At 33.9% G+C, this 20299-nt stretch overlaps 1 pseudogene; it reads left to right on the top strand.

The window, feature by feature from the left end:
* The window catches only part of LOC135565149 (tetraspanin-18B-like), a 27425-nt pseudogene that overhangs the window by 2513 nt on the left and 4613 nt on the right, over positions 1–20299 (top strand).

Genomic DNA, 20299 nt, shown 5'->3' with positions numbered 1-20299 from the left:
ATGTTCTGCTGTCTGCTGTCTGATGTTCTGCTGTCTGATGTTCTGCTGTCTGATGGTCTGATGTTCTGTTGTCTGATGTTCTGCTGTCTGATGTTCTGCTGTGCTGTTGTTCTGCTGTCTGATGTTCTGCTGTCTGATGTTCTGTTGTCTGATGTTCTGATGTCTGACGTTCTGCTGTCTGATGTCCTGATGTTCTGCTGTCTGATGTTCTGCTGTCTGATGTTCTGCTGTCTGATGTTGTGATGTTCTGATGTCTGATGTTCTGCTGTCTGATGTTCTGATGTTCTGCTGTCTGATGTTCTGCTGTCTGATGTTCTGCTGTCTGATGTTCTGTTGTCTGATGTTCTGTTGTCTGATGTTCTGCTGTCTGATGTTCTGCTGTCTGATGTTCTGCTGTCTGATGTTCTGCTGTCTGATGTTCTGTTGTCTGATGTTCTGCTGTCTGATGTTCTGCTGTCTGATGTTCTGTTGTCTGATGTTCTGCTGTTTGATGTTCTGCTGTCTGATGTTCTGCTGTCATGTTGATCTGATGATCTTGGCCATGTTCTGTTATAATCTCCACCCGGCACAGCCAGAAGAGGACTGGCCACCCCTCAGAGCCTGGTTCCTCTCTAGGTTTCTTCCTAGGTTCCTGCCTTTCTAGGGAGTTTTTCCTAGCCACATTGCCTCTACATCTGCATTGCTTGCTGTTTGGGGTTTTAGGCTGGGTTTCTGTACAGCACTTAGAGATATCAGCTGATGTACAAAGGGCTATATAAATACATTTGATTTGATGTCTGATGTTCTGCTGTCTGATGTTCTGCTGTCTGATGTTCTGCTGTCTGGATGTTCTGCTGTCTGCTGTCTGATGTTCTGCTGTCTGGATGTTCTGATGTTCTGTCTGATGTTCTGGCTGTTCTGCTGTCTGATGTTCTGCTTTCTGATGTTCTGTTGTCTGATGTTCTGATGTTCTACTTTCTGATGTTCTGCTGTCTGATGTTCTGATGTTCTGATGTTCTGCTGTCTGATGTTCTGCTGTCTGATGTTCTGCTGTCTGATGTTCTACTCTCTGATGTTCTGCTGTCTGATGTTCTGCTGTCTGATGTTCTGCTGTCTGATGTTCTACTGTCTGATGTTCTGCTGTCTGATGTTCTACTGTCTGATGGTCTGCTGTCTGATGTTCTGCTGTCTGATGTTCTGCTGTCTGATGTTCTACTCTCTGATGTTCTGCTGTCTGATGTTCTGCTGTCTGATGTTCTACTGTCTGATGTTCTGCTGTCTGATGTTCTACTGTCTGATGTTCTGCTGTCTGATGTTCTGCTGTCTGATGTTCTACTGTCTGATGTTCTGCTGTCTGATGTTCTGCTGTCTGATGTTCTGCTGTCTGATGTTCTGCTGTCTGATGTTCTGCTGTCTGATGTTCTGCTGTCTGATGTTCTGCTGTCTGATGTTCTACTGTCTGATGTTCTACTGTCTGATGTTCTGCTGTCTGATGTTCTGCTGTCTGATGTTCTACTGTCTGATGTTCTACTGTCTGATGTTCTGCTGTCTGATGTTCTGCTGTCTGATGTTCTGCTGTCTGATGTTCTGCTGTCTGATGTTCTACTGTCTGATGTTCTACTGTCTGATGTTCTGCTGTCTGATGTTCTGCTGTCTGATGTTCTACTGTCTGATGTTCTGCTGTCTGATGTTCTACTTGTCTGATGTTCTGCTGTCTGATGTTCTACTGTCTGATGTTCTGTTGTCTGATTTTCTACTGTCTGATGTTCTGTTGTCTGATGTTCTGTTGTCTGATGTTCTACTGTCTGATGTTCTGCTGTCTGATGTTCTACTGTCTGAAGTTCTGCTGTCTGATGTTCTACTCTCTGATGTTCTGCTGTCTGATGTTTTTGCTGTCTGATGTTCTGCTGTCTGATATTCTACTCTCTGATGTTCTGCTGTCTGATGTTCTGCTGTCTGATGTTCTGCTGTCTGATGTTCTGCTGTCTGATGTTCTGCTGTCTGATGTTCTGTCTGATGTTCTGCTGTCTGATGTTCTACTCTCTGATGTTCTGCTGTCTGATATTTGCTGTCTATGTTCTGCTGTCTGATGTTCTACTCTCTGATGTTCTACTGTCTGATGTTCTGCTGTCTGATGTTCTACTGTCTGATGTTCTACTGTCTGATGTTCTGCTGTCTGATGTTCTACTGTCTGATGTTCTACTGTCTGATGTTCTACTGTCTGATGTTCTGCTGTCTGATATTTTGCTGTCTGATGTTCTGCTGTCTGATGTTCTGCTGTCTGATGTTCTACTGTCTGGATGTTCTGCTGTCTGATGTTCTACTTTGTTCTGCTGTCTGATATTTTGCTGTCTGATGTTCTGCTGTCTGATGTTCTACTCTCTGATGTTCTACTGTCTGATGTTCTGCTGTCTGATGTTCTACTGTCTGATGTTCTGTCTGTCTGATGTTCTACTGTCTGATGTTCTGCTGTCTGATGTTCTACTGTCTGAAGTTCTGCTGTCTGATGTTCTACTCTCTGATGTTCTGCTGTCTGATATTTTGCTGTCTGATGTTCTGCTGTCTGATGTTCTACTCTCTGATGTTCTGCTGTCTGATGTTCTGCTGTCTGATGTTCTACTCTCTGATGTTCTGCTGTCTGATGTTCTACTGTCTGATGTTCTGCTGTCTGGATGTTCTACTCTCTGATGTTCTGCTGTCTGATATTTTGCTGTCTGATGTTCTGCTGTCTGATGTTCTACTCTCTGATGTTCTACTGTCTGATGTTCTGCTGTCTGATGTTCTACTGTCTGATGTTCTACTGTCTGATGTTCTACTGTCTGATGTTCTGCTGTCTGATGTTCTACTCTCTGATGTTCTGCTGTCTGATATTTTGCTGTCTGATGTTCTGCTGTCTGATGTTCTGCTGTCTGATGTTCTACTGTCTGAAGTTCTGCTGTCTGATGTTCTACTCTCTGATGTTCTGCTGTCTGATATTTTGCTGTCTGATGTTCTACTCTCTGATGTTCTGCTGTCTGATATTTTGCTGTCTGATGTTCTGCTGTCTGATGTCCCACTGAACAAAAATAGAAACGCCACATGTAAAGTGTTGGTCTCATGTTACATCAGCTGAAATAAAAAAATCCAGAAATGTTTATTTAAGCTTATTTAAGCTTATTTTTTCTCAAATGTTGTGCACAAATTTGTTTACATCCCTGTTAGTGAGCATTTCTCCTTTGCCAAGATAATCCATCCACCTGCCATGCTTGAGTGACAAGCATCATTAACTTAGGCCCACGGTATAGCCTCTCCAGTTAAATCAGACATCAACTTCCTACTATACTTCCTTCTTCCTGGCTATACTCTGTTCTGATTGGCTGCCTGTGTGTCTCTCCTATTCTGATTGGCTCCCTCTCTCTGTGTGTGTGTGTGTGGTCCAGTTGGAGGCTCCTTCCTGCCCAGGTGTGGGTGTGTGGGTACTGGTGGACCCTATGGGCTTCAGGGAGATCATGGCAGCCAACCCTCTGCTCTTCACTGGGGTCTACATCATCCTGGCCATGGGGCAATGCTCTTCCTCCTCGGCTTCTTGGGCTGCTGCGGGCCATCCGGGAGGAGAACAAGTGTCTGCTGCTCTTTGTAAAGTTCAGTGTGTTATAGTAGTGCTATAAACATTACTGGGCTGCTGCTCTTTAGTAAGTTCAGTGTGTTATTATAGTGATATATACATTACTGGGCTGCTGCTCTTTTTGTACGTTCAGTCTTATCTAGTTATCTACTCTACATTATGTTTGGTTAGTTATCTTTGGTCTACATTATCTTGGTCTAGTTATGTTTGGTTTAGTTATCTACTCTATTATGTTTGGTTAGTTATCTACTCTACATTATGTCTGGTTAGTTATCTCTCTACATTATGTCTGGTTAGTTACCTACTCTACATTATGTCTGGTTAGTTATCTACTCTACATTATGTTTGGTTAGTTATCTACTATGTTTGGTTAGTTATCTACTCTACATTATGATTGGTTAGTTATCTACTCTACATTATGTTTGGTTAGTTATCTACTCTACATTTGGTTGGTTATTATCTACTATGTTTGGTTAGTTATCTACTATGTCTGGTTAGTTATCTACTATGTTTGGTTAGTTATCTACTATTATGTTTGGTTAGTTATCTACTATGTTTGGTTAGTTATCTACTCTACATTATGTTTGGTTAGTTATCTACTCTATGTTTGGTTAGTTATCTACTCTACATTATGTTTGGTTAATTATCTATCTACTATGTTTGGTTAGTTATCTCTCTACATTATGTTTGGTTAGTTATCTACTATGTTTGGTTAGTTATCTACTCTACATTATGTTTGGTTAGTTATCTACTATGTTTGGTTAGTTATCTACTCTACTATGTCTGGTTAGTTATCTACTCTACATTATGTCTGGTTAGTTATCTACTATGTTTGGTTGGTTAGTTATCTACTCTACATTATGTTTGGTTAGTTATCTACTATGTTTGGTTTAGTTATCTACTCTACATTATGTCTGGTTAGTTATCTACTATGTTTGGGTTAGTTATCTACTATGTCTGGTTAGTTATCTACTCTACATTATGTCTGGTTAGTTATCTACTCTACATTATGTCTGGTTAGTTATCTACTCTACATTATGTCTGCTTAGTTATCTACTCTACATTATGTTTGGTTAGTTATCTACTCTACATTATGTTTGGTTAGTTATGTTTGGTTAGTTATCTACTCTACATTATGTCTGGTTAGTTATCTACTCTACATTATGGTTGGTTAGTTATCTACTCTACATTATGTCTGGTTAGTTATCTACTCTACATTATGTTTGGTTAGTTATCTACTCTACATTATGTTTGGTTAGTTATCTACTCTACATTATGTTTGGTTAGTTATCTACTCTACATTATGGTTGGTTAGTTACCTACTCTACGTTATGTTTGGTTAGTTATCTACTCTACGTTATGGTTGGTTAGTTATCTACTCTACATTATGGTTGGTTAGTTATCTACTATGTTTGGTTAGTTATCTACTCTACATTATGTTTGGTTAGTTATCTACTATGTTTGGTTAGTTATCTACTCTACATTATGTTTGGTTAGTTATCTACTATGTCTGGTTAGTTATCTACTATGTTTGGTTAGTTATCTACTCTACATTATGTTTGGTTAGTTATCTACTCTACATTATGTCTGGTTAGTTATCTACTCTACATTATGTTTGGTTAGTTATCTACTCTACATTATGTCTGGTTAGTTATCTACTCTACATTATGTCTGGTTAGTTATCTACTCTACATTATGTCTGGTTAGTTATCTACTCTACATTATGTTTGGTTAGTTATCTACTCTACATTATGTTTGGTTAGTTATCTACTCTACATTATGTCTGGTTAGTTATCTACTCTACATTATGTCTGGTTAGTTATCTACTCTACATTATGTTTGGTTAGTTATCTACTCTACATTATGTTTGGTTAGTTATCTACTCTACATTATGTCTGGTTAGTTATCTACTCTACATTATGTCTGGTTAGTTATCTACTCTACATTATGTCTGGTTAGTTATCTACTCTACATTATGTTTGGTTAGTTATCTACTCTACATTATGTTTGGTTAGTTATCTACTCTACATTATGTTTGGTTAGTTATCTACTATGTTTGGTTAGTTATCTACTCTACATTATGTCTGGTTAGTTATCTACTCTACATTATGTCTGGTTAGTTATCTACTCTACATTATGTCTGGTTAGTTATCTACTCTACATTATGTCTGGTTAGTTATCTACTCTACATTATGTCTGGTTAGTTATCTACTCTACATTATGTCTGGTTAGTTATCTACTCTACATTATGTCTGGTTAGTTATCTACTCTACATTATGGTTGGTTCTACATTATGTTTGGTTAGTTATCTACTCTACATTATGTTTGGTTAGTTATCTACTATGTCTGGTTAGTTATCTACTCTACATTATGTTTGGTTAGTTATCTACTCTACATTATGTCTGGTTAGTTATCTACTCTACATTATGTCTGGTTAGTTATCTACTCTACATTATGTTTGGTTAGTTATCTACTCTACATTATGTTTGGTTAGTTATCTACTCTACATTATGTTTGGTTAGTTATCTACTCTACATTATGTTTGGTTGGTTATCTACTCTACATTATGGTTGGTTAGTTATCTACTATGTTTGGTTAGTTATGGTTGGTTAGTTATCTGCATATGTTTGGTTAGTTATCTACTTTCTACATATGTTGTGGTTATCTACTATGTTTGGTTAGTTATCTATCTAGTGACTATGTTTGTTAGTCTATCTAAATTATGTAAGTTTTAGTTATCTATGACTTTGGATGTTATCTCTCATTAATGTTGGTACAGTTTATCATATCTTAATGATGTCTGGTTAGTTATCTACTCTACATTATGTTTGGTTAGTTATCTACTCTACATTATGGTTGGTTAGTTATCACTACTATGTTTGGTTAGTTATGGTTGGTTAGTTATCTACTATGTTGGTTAGTTATCTACTCTGTATGTTTGGTTGGTTATCTACTCTACATTATGTTTGGTTAGTTATCTACTATGTTTGGTTAGATTATCACTCTACATTATGTTTAGTTGATTATCTACTCTACATTATGTCTGGTTAGTTATCTACTATTATGTTTGGTTAGTTATCTACCTACATTATGTTTGGTTAGTTATCTACTATGTTTGGTTAGTTATCTACTCTACATTATGGTTGGTTAGTTATCTACTATGTTTGGTTAGTTATCTACTATGTTTGGTTGGTTATCATTATGTTTGGTTTGTTATCTACTCTACATTATGGTTGGTTAGTTATCTACTCACTACATTATGTTTGGTTAGTTATCTACTATGTTTGATTTGTTATTATCTACTCTACATTATGTTTGGTTAGTTATCTACTATAGTTATCATTTATGTTTGGTTAGTTATTATCTAGTTATCTACTATGTTTGGTTAGTTATCTACTCTACATTATGGTTGGTTAGTTATCTACTATGTTTGGTTAGTTATCTACTATGTCTGGTTAGTTATCTACTATTTTGGTTGGTTATGTCTGGTTAGTTATCTACTATGTTTGGTTAGTTATCTACTCTACATTATGGTCTGGTTAGTTATCTACTATGTTTGGTTAGTTATTATGTTTGGTTAGTTATCTACTCTACATTATGTTTGGTTAGTTATCTACTATGATTGGTTATTATGTTTGGTTAGTTATCTACTCTACATTATGTTTGGTTAGTTATCTACTATGTTTGGTTAGTTATCTACTATGTTTGGTTAGTTATCTACATTATGTGTTGGTTAGTTATCTACTATGTTTGGTTAGTTATCTATTATGTTGGTTAGTTATCTACTATGTCTGGTTAGTTATCTACTCTACATTATGGTTGGTTATTATCTACTATGTTTGGTTAGTTATCTACTCTACATTATGTTTGGTTATTATCTACTCTACATTATGTTTGGTTAGTTATCTACTCTACATTATGTCTGGTTAGTTATCTACTCTACATTATGTCTGGTTAGTTATCTACTATGTTTGGTTAGTTATCTACTCTACATTATGGTTGGTTAGTTATCTACTATGTTTGGTTAGTTATCTACTCTACATTATGTCTGGTTATTATCTACTCTACATTATGTTTGGTTAGTTATCTACTATGTTTGGTTAGTTATCTACTTACATTATGTTTGTTATTAGTTATCTACATTATGTCTGGTTAGTTATCTACTATGTTAGTTATCTACTCTACATTATGTTGGTTAGTTATCTACTATGTTTGGTTAGTTATCTACTCTACATTATGTTTGGTTAGTTATCTACTCTACATTATGTTTGGTTAGTTATCTATCTACATTATGGTTGGTTAGTTATCTACTCATTATTCGTGGTTAGTTATCTACTCTACATTATGGTTGGTTAGTTATCTGGTTACTATGTTTGTTTGTTAGTTATCTACTCTACATTATGTTTGGTTAGTTATCTACTATTATTTGGTTATTATCTACTCTACATTATGTTTGGTTAGTTATCTACTATGTTTAGTTGGTTATCTACATTATGGTTGGTTAGTTATCTACTATGTCTACATTTATGTCTGGTTAGTTATCTACTCTACATTATGTTTGGTTAGTTATCTACTATGTTTGGTTAGTTTATCTACTCTACATTATGTTTGGTTAGTTATCACTATGTTTTGGTTAGTTATCTACTCTACATTATGTCTGGTTAGTTATCTACTATGTTTGGTTAGTTATCTACTCTACATTATGTTTGGTTAGTTATCTACTCTACATTATGTTTGGTTAGTTATCTAATCTTACATTATGTTTGGTTAGTTATCTACTATGTTTGGTTAGTTACATTATGTTTGGTTAGTTAGTTATCTACATTATGTTTGGTTAGTTATCTACTCTACATTATGGTTGGTTAGTTATCTACTATGTTTGGTTAGTTACCTACTCTACATTATGTTTGGTTAGTTATCTACTCTACATTATGTTTGGTTAGTTATCTACTCTACATTATGTCTGGTTAGTTATCTACTCATTACATTATGTCTACTATGTTTGTTAGTTATCTACTCTACGTTATGGTTGGTTAGTTATTTTGGTAGTTATCTACTCTACATTATGTCTGGTTAGTTATCTACTATGTTTGGTTAGTTATCTACTCTACATTATGTTTGGTTAGTTATCTACTCTACATTATGTTTGGTTAGTTATCTACTCTACATTATGTTTGGTTAGTTATCTACTCTACATTATGTTTGGTTAGTTATCTACTCTACATTATGTCTGGTTAGTTATCTACTCTACATTATGTCTGGTTAGTTATCTACTCTACATTATGTCTGGTAGTTATCTACTCTTATGTCTGGTTAATTATATACGTTATGGTTGGTTAGTTATCTACTCATTATGTTTGGTTAGTTATCTACTCTACATTATTTGGTTATTATCTACTCTACATTATGTTTGGTTAGTTATCTACTCTACATTATGTTTGGTTAGTTATCTACTATGTTTGGTTAGTTATCTACTCTACATTATGTTTGGTTAGTTATCTACTCTACATTATGGTTGGTTAGTTATCTACTCTACATTATGTTTGGTTAGTTATCTACTCTACATTATGTCTGGTTAGTTATCTACTCTACATTATGTTTGGTTAGTTATCTACTCTACATTATGTTTGGTTAGTTATCTAATCTTTTTTTAATTATCACTCTATTATGATTGGTTAGTTATCTACTCCATGTTTGGTTAGTTATCTACTCTACATTATGTTTGGTTAGTTATCTACTATTATTTGGTTAGTTATCTACTACATTATGTTGGTTAGTTATCTACTACATTATGTTTGGTTAGTTATCTACTCTATTATTTGGTTAGTTATCTACTCTACATTATGTTTTGGTTGATTATCTACTATGTTTGGTTAGTTATCTACTCTACATTATTTGGTTAGTTATCTACTATGTTTGGTTAGTTATCTACTCTACATTATGGTTGGTTAGTTATCTACTATGTGTGGTTAGTTATCTACTATGTTTGGTTAGTTATCTACTCTACATTATGTTTGGTTAGTTATCTACTATGTTTGATTAGTTATTATCTACATTATGTTTGGTTAGTTATCTACTATGTGTGGTTAGTTATCTACTATATGTTTGGTTACATCTACTATGTTTGGTTAGTTATCTACTCTACATTATGTTTGGTTAGTTATCTACTATGTGTGGTTAGTTATCTACTATTATTCTGGTTAGTTATCTACTCTACGTTATGTTTGGTTAGTTATCTACTCTACATTATGATTGGTTAGTTATCTACTATTATGTTTGGTTAGTTATCTACTATGTTTGGTTAGTTATCTACTCTACATTATGTTTGGTTAGTTATTCTCTACATTATGTTTGGTTAGTTATCTACTATGTTTGGTTAGTTATCTACTCTACATTATGTCTGGTTAGTTATCTACTCTATTATGTTTGGTTAGTTATCTACTCTACATTATGTTTGGTTAGTTATCTACTCTACATTATGTTTGGTTAGTTATCTACTATGTTTGGTTAGTTATCTCTACATTATGTTTGGTTAGTTATCTACTCTACATTATGTTTGGTTAGTTATCTACTATGTTTGGTTAGTTATTATGTTTGGTTGGTTATCTACTATGTTTGGTTAGTTATCTACTCTACATTATGTTTGGTTAGTTATCTACTCTACGTTATGTTTGGTTAGTTATCTACTCTACATTATGTTTGGTTAGTTATCTACTCTACATTATGTTTGGTTAGTTATCTACTATGTTTGGTTAGTTATCTACTCTACATTATGTTTGGTTAGTTATCTACTCTACATTATGTTTGGTTAGTTATCTACTATGTTTGGTTAGTTATCTACTCTACATTATGTCTGGTTATTATCTACTCTATTATGTTTGGTTAGTTATCTACTCTACATTATGTTTGGTTAGTTATCTACTATGTTTGGTTAGTTATCTACTCTATTATGTTTGGTTAGTTATCTACTCTACATTATGTTTGGTTAGTTATCTACTCTACATTACATTATCTACTATGTTTGGTTAGTTATCTCTACATTATGGTTGGTTAGTTATCTACTATGTTTGGTTAGTTATCTACTCACATTATGGTTGGTTAGTTATCTACTCTACATTATGGTTGGTTAGTTATCTACTCTACATTATGTCTGGTTAGTTATCTACTCTACATTATGTTTGGTTAGTTATCTACTCTACATTATGTTTGGTTAGTTATCTACTCTACATTATGTCTGGTTAGTTATCTACTCTATTATGTCTGGTTAGTTATCTACTCTACATTATGGTTGGTTAGTTATCTACTCTACATTATGTTTGGTTAGTTATCTACTCTTACATTATGTCTGGTTAGTTATCTACTCTACATTATGTTTGGTTAGTTATCTACTATGTTTGGTTAGTTATCTACTCTACATTATGATTGGTTAGTTATCTACTATGTTTGGTTAGTTATCTACTCTACATTATGTTTGGTTAGTTATCTACTATGTTTGGTTAGTTATCTACTCTACATTATGTCTGGTTAGTTATCTACTCTACATTATGTTTGGTTAGTTATCTACTATGTTTGGTTAGTTATCTACTCTACATTATGTTTGGTTAGTTATCTACTATGTGTGGTTAGTTATCTACTATGTTTGGTTAGTTATCTACTATGTTTGGTTAGTTATCTACTCTACATTATGGTTGGTTAGTTATCTACTATGTGTGGTTAGTTATCTACTATGTTTGGTTAGTTATCTACTCTACATTATGTCTGGTTAGTTATCTACTCTACATTATGATTGGTTAGTTATCTACTATGTTTGGTTAGTTATCTACTATGTTTGGTTAGTTATCTACTCTACATTATGTCTGGTTAGTTATCTACTCTACATTATGTTTGGTTAGTTATCTACTATGTTTGGTTAGTTATCTACTCTACATTATGTCTGGTTAGTTATCTACTCTACGTTATGTTTGGTTAGTTATCTACTCTACATTATGTTTGGTTAGTTATCTACTCTACATTATGTTTGGTTAGTTATCTACTATGTTTGGTTAGTTATCTACTCTACATTATGTTTGGTTAGTTATCTACTCTACATTATGTTTGGTTAGTTATCTACTATGTTTGGTTAGTTATCTACTATGTTTGGTTGGTTATCTACTATGTTTGGTTAGTTATCTACTCTACATTATGTCTGGTTAGTTATCTACTCTACGTTATGTTTGGTTAGTTATCTACTCTACATTATGTTTGGTTAGTTATCTACTCTACATTATGTTTGGTTAGTTATCTACTATGTTTGGTTAGTTATCTACTCTACATTATGTTTGGTTAGTTATCTACTCTACATTATGTTTGGTTAGTTATCTACTATGTTTGGTTAGTTATCTACTCTACATTATGTCTGGTTAGTTATCTACTCTACATTATGTTTGGTTAGTTATCTACTCTACATTATGTTTGGTTAGTTATCTACTATGTTTGGTTAGTTATCTCCTCTACGTTATGTTTGGTTAATTATTATCTACTTATGTTTGGTTAGTTATCTACTCTACATTATGGTTGGTTAGTTATCTACTATGTTTGGTTAGTTATCTACTCTACATTATGGTTGGTTAGTTATCTACTATGTTTGGTTAGTTATCTACTCTACATTATGTCTGGTTAGTTATCTACTCTACATTATGTTTGGTTAGTTATCTACTCTACATTATGTTTGGTTAGTTATCTACTATGTTTGGTTAGTTATCTACTCTACGTTATGTTTGGTTAGTTATCTACTCTACATTATGTTTGGTTAGTTATCTACTCTACATTATGGTTGGTTAGTTATCTACTATGTTTGGTTAGTTATCTACTCTACATTATGGTTGGTTAGTTATCTACTATGTTTGGTTAGTTATCTACTCTACATTATGGTTGGTTAGTTATCTACTCTACATTATGGTTGGTTAGTTATCTACTCTACATTATGTCTGGTTAGTTATCTACTCTACATTATGTTTGGTTAGTTATCTACTCTACATTATGTTTGGTTAGTTATCTACTCTACATTATGTCTGGTTAGTTATCTACTCTACATTATGTCTGGTTAGTTATCTACTCTACATTATGGTTGGTTAGTTATCTACTCTACATTATGTTTGGTTAGTTATCTACTCTACATTATGTCTGGTTAGTTATCTACTCTACATTATGTTTGGTTAGTTATCTACTATGTTTGGTTAGTTATCTACTCTACATTATGATTGGTTAGTTATCTACTATGTTTGGTTAGTTATCTACTCTACATTATGTTTGGTTAGTTATCTACTATGTTTGGTTAGTTATCTACTCTACATTATGTCTGGTTAGTTATCTACTCTACATTATGTTTGGTTAGTTATCTACTATGTTTGGTTAGTTATCTACTCTACATTATGTTTGGTTAGTTATCTACTATGTGTGGTTAGTTATCTACTATGTTTGGTTAGTTATCTACTATGTTTGGTTAGTTATCTACTCTACATTATGGTTGGTTAGTTATCTACTATGTGTGGTTAGTTATCTACTATGTTTGGTTAGTTATCTACTCTACATTATGTCTGGTTAGTTATCTACTCTACATTATGATTGGTTAGTTATCTACTATGTTTGGTTAGTTATCTACTATGTTTGGTTAGTTATCTACTCTACATTATGTCTGGTTAGTTATCTACTCTACATTATGTTTGGTTAGTTATCTACTATGTTTGGTTAGTTATCTACTCTACATTATGTCTGGTTAGTTATCTACTCTACGTTATGTTTGGTTAGTTATCTACTCTACATTATGTTTGGATTTAAGTTATCTACTCTACATTATGTTTGGTTAGTTATCTACTATGTTTGGTTAGTTATCTACTCTACATTATGTTTGGTTAGTTATCTACTCTACATTATGTTTGGTTAGTTATCTACTATGTTTGGTTAGTTATCTACTATGTTTGGTTGGTTATCTACTATGTTTGGTTAGTTATCTACTCTACATTATGTCTGGTTAGTTATCTACTCTACGTTATGTTTGGTTAGTTATCTACTCTACATTATGTTTGGTTAGTTATCTACTCTACATTATGTTTGGTTAGTTATCTACTATGTTTGGTTAGTTATCTACTCTACATTATGTTTGGTTAGTTATCTACTCTACATTATGTTTGGTTAGTTATCTACTATGTTTGGTTAGTTATCTACTCTACATTATGTCTGGTTAGTTATCTACTCTACATTATGTTTGGTTAGTTATCTACTCTACATTATGTTTGGTTAGTTATCTACTATGTTTGGTTAGTTATCTACTCTACGTTATGTTTGGTTAGTTATCTACTCTACATTATGTTTGGTTAGTTATCTACTCTACATTATGGTTGGTTAGTTATCTACTATGTTTGGTTAGTTATCTACTCTACATTATGGTTGGTTAGTTATCTACTATGTTTGGTTAGTTATCTACTCTACATTATGGTTGGTTAGTTATCTACTCTACATTATGGTTGGTTAGTTATCTACTATGTTTGGTTAGTTATCTACTCTACGTTATGGTTGGTTAGTTATCTACTATGTCTGGTTAGTTATCTACTCTACATTATGTTTGGTTAGTTATCTACTCTACATTATGGTTGGTTAGTTATCTACTATGTTTGGTTGGTTATCTACTCTACATTATGGTTGGTTAGTTATCTACTCTACATTATGGTTGGTTAGTTATCTACTATGTTTGGTTAGTTATCTACTCTACGTTATGGTTGGTTAGTTATCTACTATGTTTGGTTGGTTATCTACTCTACATTATGGTTGGTTAGTTATCTACTCTACATTATGTTTGGTTAGTTATCTACTATGTTTGGTTAGTTATCTACTATGTTTGGTTAGTTATCTACTCTACATTATGTTTGGTTAGTTATCTACTCTACATTATGGTTGGTTAGTTATCTACTCTACATTATGTCTGGTTAGTTATCTACTATGTTTGGTTAGTTATCTACTCTACATTATGGTTGGTTAGTTATCTACTATGTTTGGTTAGTTATCTACTCTACGTTATGTTTGGTTAGTTATCTACTCTACATTATGTCTGGTTAGTTATCTACTATGTTTGGTTAGTTATCTACTCTACATTATGTCTGGTTAGTTATCTACTATGTTTGGTTAGTTATCTACTCTACATTATGTTTGGTTAGTTATCTACTATGTTTGGTTAGTTATCTACTCTACATTATGTTTGGTTAGTTATCTACTCTACATTATGTTTGGTTAGTTATCTACTCTACATTATGTCTGGTTAGTTATCTACTCTACATTATGTTTGGTTAGTTATCTACTCTACATTATGTTTGGTTAGTTATCTACTCTACATTATGTTTGGTTAGTTATCTACTATGTTTGGTTAGTTACCTACTCTACATTATGTTTGGTTAGTTACCTACTCTACATTATGTCTGGTTAGTTATCTACTCTACATTATGGTTGGTTAGTTATCTACTATGTTTGGTTAGTTATCTACTCTACATTATGTTTGGTTAGTTATCTACTATGTTTGGTTAGTTATCTACTCTACATTATGTCTGGTTAGTTATCTACTCTACGTTATGTTTGGTTAGTTATCTACTCTACATTATGTTTGGTTAGTTATCTACTCTACATTATGTTTGGTTAGTTATCTACTATGTTTGGTTAGTTATCTACTCTACATTATGTTTGGTTAGTTATCTACTCTACATTATGTTTGGTTAGTTATCTACTATGTTTGGTTAGTTATCTACTCTACATTATGTCTGGTTAGTTATCTACTCTACATTATGTTTGGTTAGTTATCTACTCTACATTATGTTTGGTTAGTTATCTACTATGTTTGGTTAGTTATCTACTCTACGTTATGTTTGGTTAGTTATCTACTCTACATTATGTTTGGTTAGTTATCTACTCTACATTATGGTTGGTTAGTTATCTACTATGTTTGGTTAGTTATCTACTCTACATTATGGTTGGTTAGTTATCTACTATGTTTGGTTAGTTATCTACTCTACATTATGGTTGGTTAGTTATCTACTCTACATTATGGTTGGTTAGTTATCTACTATGTTTGGTTAGTTATCTACTCTACGTTATGGTTGGTTAGTTATCTACTATGTCTGGTTAGTTATCTACTCTACATTATGTTTGGTTAGTTATCTACTCTACATTATGGTTGGTTAGTTATCTACTATGTTTGGTTGGTTATCTACTCTACATTATGGTTGGTTAGTTATCTACTCTACATTATGGTTGGTTAGTTATCTACTATGTTTGGTTAGTTATCTACTCTACGTTATGGTTGGTTAGTTATCTACTATGTTTGGTTGGTTATCTACTCTACATTATGGTTGGTTAGTTATCTACTCTACATTATGTTTGGTTAGTTATCTACTATGTTTGGTTAGTTATCTACTATGTTTGGTTAGTTATCTACTCATTATGTTTGGTTAGTTATCTACTCTACATTATGGTTGGTTAGTTATCTACTCTACATTATGTCTGGTTAGTTATCTACTATGTTTGGTTAGTTATCTACTCTACATTATGGTTGGTTAGTTATCTACTATGTTTGGTTAATTATCTACTCTACGTTATGTTTGGTTGATTATCTACTCTACATTATGTCTGGTTAGTTATCTACTATGTTTGGTTAGTTATCTACTCTACATTATGTCTGGTTAGTTATCTACTATGTTTGGTTAGTTATCTACTCTACATTATGTTTGGTTAGTTATCTACTATGTTTGGTTAGTTATCTACTCTACATTATGTTTGGTTAGTTATCTACTCTACATTATGTTTGGTTAGTTATCTACTCTACATTATGTCTGGTTAGTTATCTACTCTACATTATGTTTGGTTAGTTATCTACTCTACATTATGTTTGGTTAGTTATCTACTCTACATTATGTTTGGTTAGTTATCTACTATGTTTGGTTAGTTACCTACTCTACATTATGTTTGGTTAGTTACCTACTCTACATTATGTCTGGTTAGTTATCTACTCTACATTATGGTTGGTTAGTTATCTACTATGTTTGGTTAGTTATCTACTCTACATTATGTCTGGTTAGTTATCTACTCTACATTATGTTTGGTTAGTTATCTACTATGTTTGGTTAGTTATCTACTCTACATTATGTCTGGTTAGTTATCTACTCTACGTTATGTTTGGTTAGTTATCTACTCTACATTATGTTTGGTTAGTTATCTACTCTACATTATGTTTGGTTAGTTATCTACTATGTTTGGTTAGTTATCTACTCTACATTATGTTTGGTTAGTTATCTACTCTACATTATGTTTGGTTAGTTATCTACTATGTTTGGTTAGTTATCTACTATGTTTGGTTGGTTATCTACTATGTTTGGTTAGTTATCTACTCTACATTATGTCTGGTTAGTTATCTACTCTACATTATGTTTGGTTAGTTATCTACTCTACATTATGTTTGGTTAGTTATCTACTCTACATTATGTTTGGTTAGTTATCTACTATGTTTGGTTAGTTATCTACTCTACATTATGTTTGGTTAGTTATCTACTCTACATTATGTTTGGTTAGTTATCTACTATGTTTGGTTAGTTATCTACTCTACATTATGTCTGGTTAGTTATCTAATCTACATTATGTTTGGTTATTATCTACTCTACATTATGTTTGGTTTAGTTATCTACTATGTTTGGTTAGTTATCTACTCTCGTTATGTTTGGTTGATTATCTACTCTACATTATGTTTGGTTAGTTATCTACTCTACATTATGGTTGGTTAGTTATCTACTATGTTTGGTTAGTTATCTACTCTACATTATGGTTGGTTAGTTATCTACTCTACATTATGGTTGGTTAGTTATCTACTATGTTTGGTTAGTTATCTACTCTACGTTATGGTTGGTTAGTTATCTACTATGTCTGGTTAGTTATCTACTCTACATTATGTTTGGTTAGTTATCTACTCTACATTATGGTTGGTTAGTTATCTACTATGTTTGGTTGGTTATCTACTCTACATTATGGTTGGTTAGTTATCTACTCTACATTATGGTTGGTTAGTTATCTACTATGTTTGGTTAGTTATCTACTATGTTTGGTTAGTTATCTACTATGTTTGGTTGGTTATCTACTCTACATTATGGTTGGTTAGTTATCTACTCTACATTATGTTTGGTTAGTTATCTACTATGTTTGGTTAGTTATCTACTATGTTTGGTTAGTTATCTACTCTACATTATGTTTGGTTAGTTATCTACTCTACATTATGGTTGGTTAGTTATCTACTCTACATTATGTCTGGTTAGTTATCTACTATGTTTGGTTAGTTATCTACTCATTATGGTTGGTTAGTTATCTACTATGTTTGGTTAGTTATCTACCTACGTTATGTTTGGTTAGTTATCTACTCTACATTATGTCTGGTTAGTTATCTACTATGTTTGGTTAGTTATCTACTCTACATTATGTCTGGTTAGTTATCTACTATGTTTGGTTAGTTATCTACTCTACATTATGTTTGGTTAGTTATCTACTATGTTTGGTTAGTTATCTACTCTACATTATGTTTGGTTAGTTATCTACTCTACATTATGTTTGGTTAGTTATCTACTCTACATTATGTCTGGTTAGTTATCTACTCTACATTATGTTTGGTTAGTTATCTACTCTACATTATGTTTGGTTAGTTATCTACTCTACATTATGTTTGGTTAGTTATCTACTATGTTTGGTTAGTTACCTACTCTACATTATGTTTGGTTAGTTACCTACTCTACATTATGTCTGGTTAGTTATCTACTCTACATTATGGTTGGTTAGTTATCTACTATGTTTGGTTAGTTATCTACTCTACATTATGTCTGGTTAGTTATCTACTATGTTTGGTTAGTTATCTACTATGTTTGGTTAGTTATCTACTCTACATTATGGTTGGTTAGTTATTTTCTCTACATTATGTTTGGTTTAGCGCTCTTGGCTTGTCAGCATGTAGAATTACAGAAAGCAGTGCTGGTAATTGGATATCGCTGATAAACTGCGTGAAAACCAATCAGGTGACAACTATTTCCCTTCTGAACCTTCACCCCGTCTACACTAATCATTATGGTTGCCTATAAGATGTCAGCTCGGTGGATCCGATCTCTCTGTCTGTATATTGAGTTTTATTTATGAGGTTCCATATATTGCCCAGCCATTTTTTACCCTAAAGTGTTTAGTGAATGGAGTCACTATTCTGATTGTCCCTCTTCTCTCTCCCTCTCCCTCGGATTCTTCCTGCTCATCCTGGTCATCTTCCTGGCAGAGTTAGCAGCAGCCATCTTCCAGCCTTCGTATTCCCGGGAGCATGTGAGTGTTTCTCTGTTTCTCTCTCTGATTGGAATCCAGGTAACCTCATCAGGAGCGTTATGCCCGTATTAGGACAGAGGGTGTACTTACACTATCAGGCATCAGTCCCAGATACAGAGTACGCCGTATTAGGACAGGTGGACTTACACTATCAGGCATCAGTACAGATGCAGGTAAGCCCATGTTAGGACAGGGTGGACTTACACTATCAGGCATCCAGTCCCAGATACAGGTACGCCCATATTAGGACATGGTGGACTTACACTATCAGGCATCAGTCCCAGATACAGGTACGCCCATAGGACAGGGTGTGTACTTGCACTGTCAGGCATCAGTCCCAGATACAGGTACGCCCATATTAGGACAGGGTGGACTTACACTGTCAGGCATCAGTCCCAGATACAGGTACGCCCACGTATTAGGACAGGGTGGAATTACACTATCAGGCATCCAGTCCCAGATACCCAGGTGCATGCATATTAGGACAGGGTGGACTTACACTATCAGGCATCAGTACCAGATACAGGTACGCCCATATTAGGACAGGGTGTACTTACACTATCGGCATCAGTCCCAGATACAAGGTACGCCCATATTAGGACAGGGTGTTCTTACACTATCAGGCATCAGTCCCCAGATATAGGTACGCCCATATTAGGACAGGGTGGACTTACACTTTCAGGCATCAGTACCAGATACAGTGCATACATATTAGGACAGGGTGGACTTACACTATCATCAGTCCCAGATAGGCACTCCCATATTAGGACAGGGTGGACTTACACTATCAGGCATCAGTCCCAGATACAGGTACGCCCGTATTAGGACAAGGGTGGACTTGCACTATCAGGTATCAGTCCCAGATGAAGTACGCCCGTATTAGGACAGAGTGGACACTTACACTATCAGGTATCAGTCCTAGATACGACGACCGTGAGGATACCTTTTACAGGGATTGCTATGGTAATGGGGTTTTCAAAACAAGCCTGTCGTGGAGACTTTTTGTAGGAATCAGCTACAACAGGGAACCATTACCGTGGCGTTGCTACGGTAATGAGATGTCCAAACAAACGAACTCACCGTAAAGCACCTGTTAACGATTCTCAATTAGAATTCTGGCCAAAGCGTTATCAGAGCCGTTAGAGGTTGCCATGGTTTTAAAGGACATTGAAGTGACTGTTCGTTAGAATCCTAAAGACACTATTCTCTTTATTGTGCAGCTCACCAGAGAGAAGTTTACCAGAGATCCTGAAGAGACACTACAAGGGACACAACAACACCGCGTCTTCACCTCCACGTGGAACGCATCCTCATGACCACCGTAGAGTCAGGTCAGGGTCGATCCAGGCTCCAGAG

This window comes from Oncorhynchus nerka, linkage group LG27, assembly GCF_034236695.1.
Source record: "Oncorhynchus nerka isolate Pitt River linkage group LG27, Oner_Uvic_2.0, whole genome shotgun sequence".
In the NCBI taxonomy this organism is placed as follows: Eukaryota; Metazoa; Chordata; class Actinopteri; order Salmoniformes; family Salmonidae; genus Oncorhynchus; species Oncorhynchus nerka.
The sequence above is the reverse complement of the archived record's forward strand: the minus strand, read 5'-3'. Positions and strand labels throughout refer to the sequence as shown.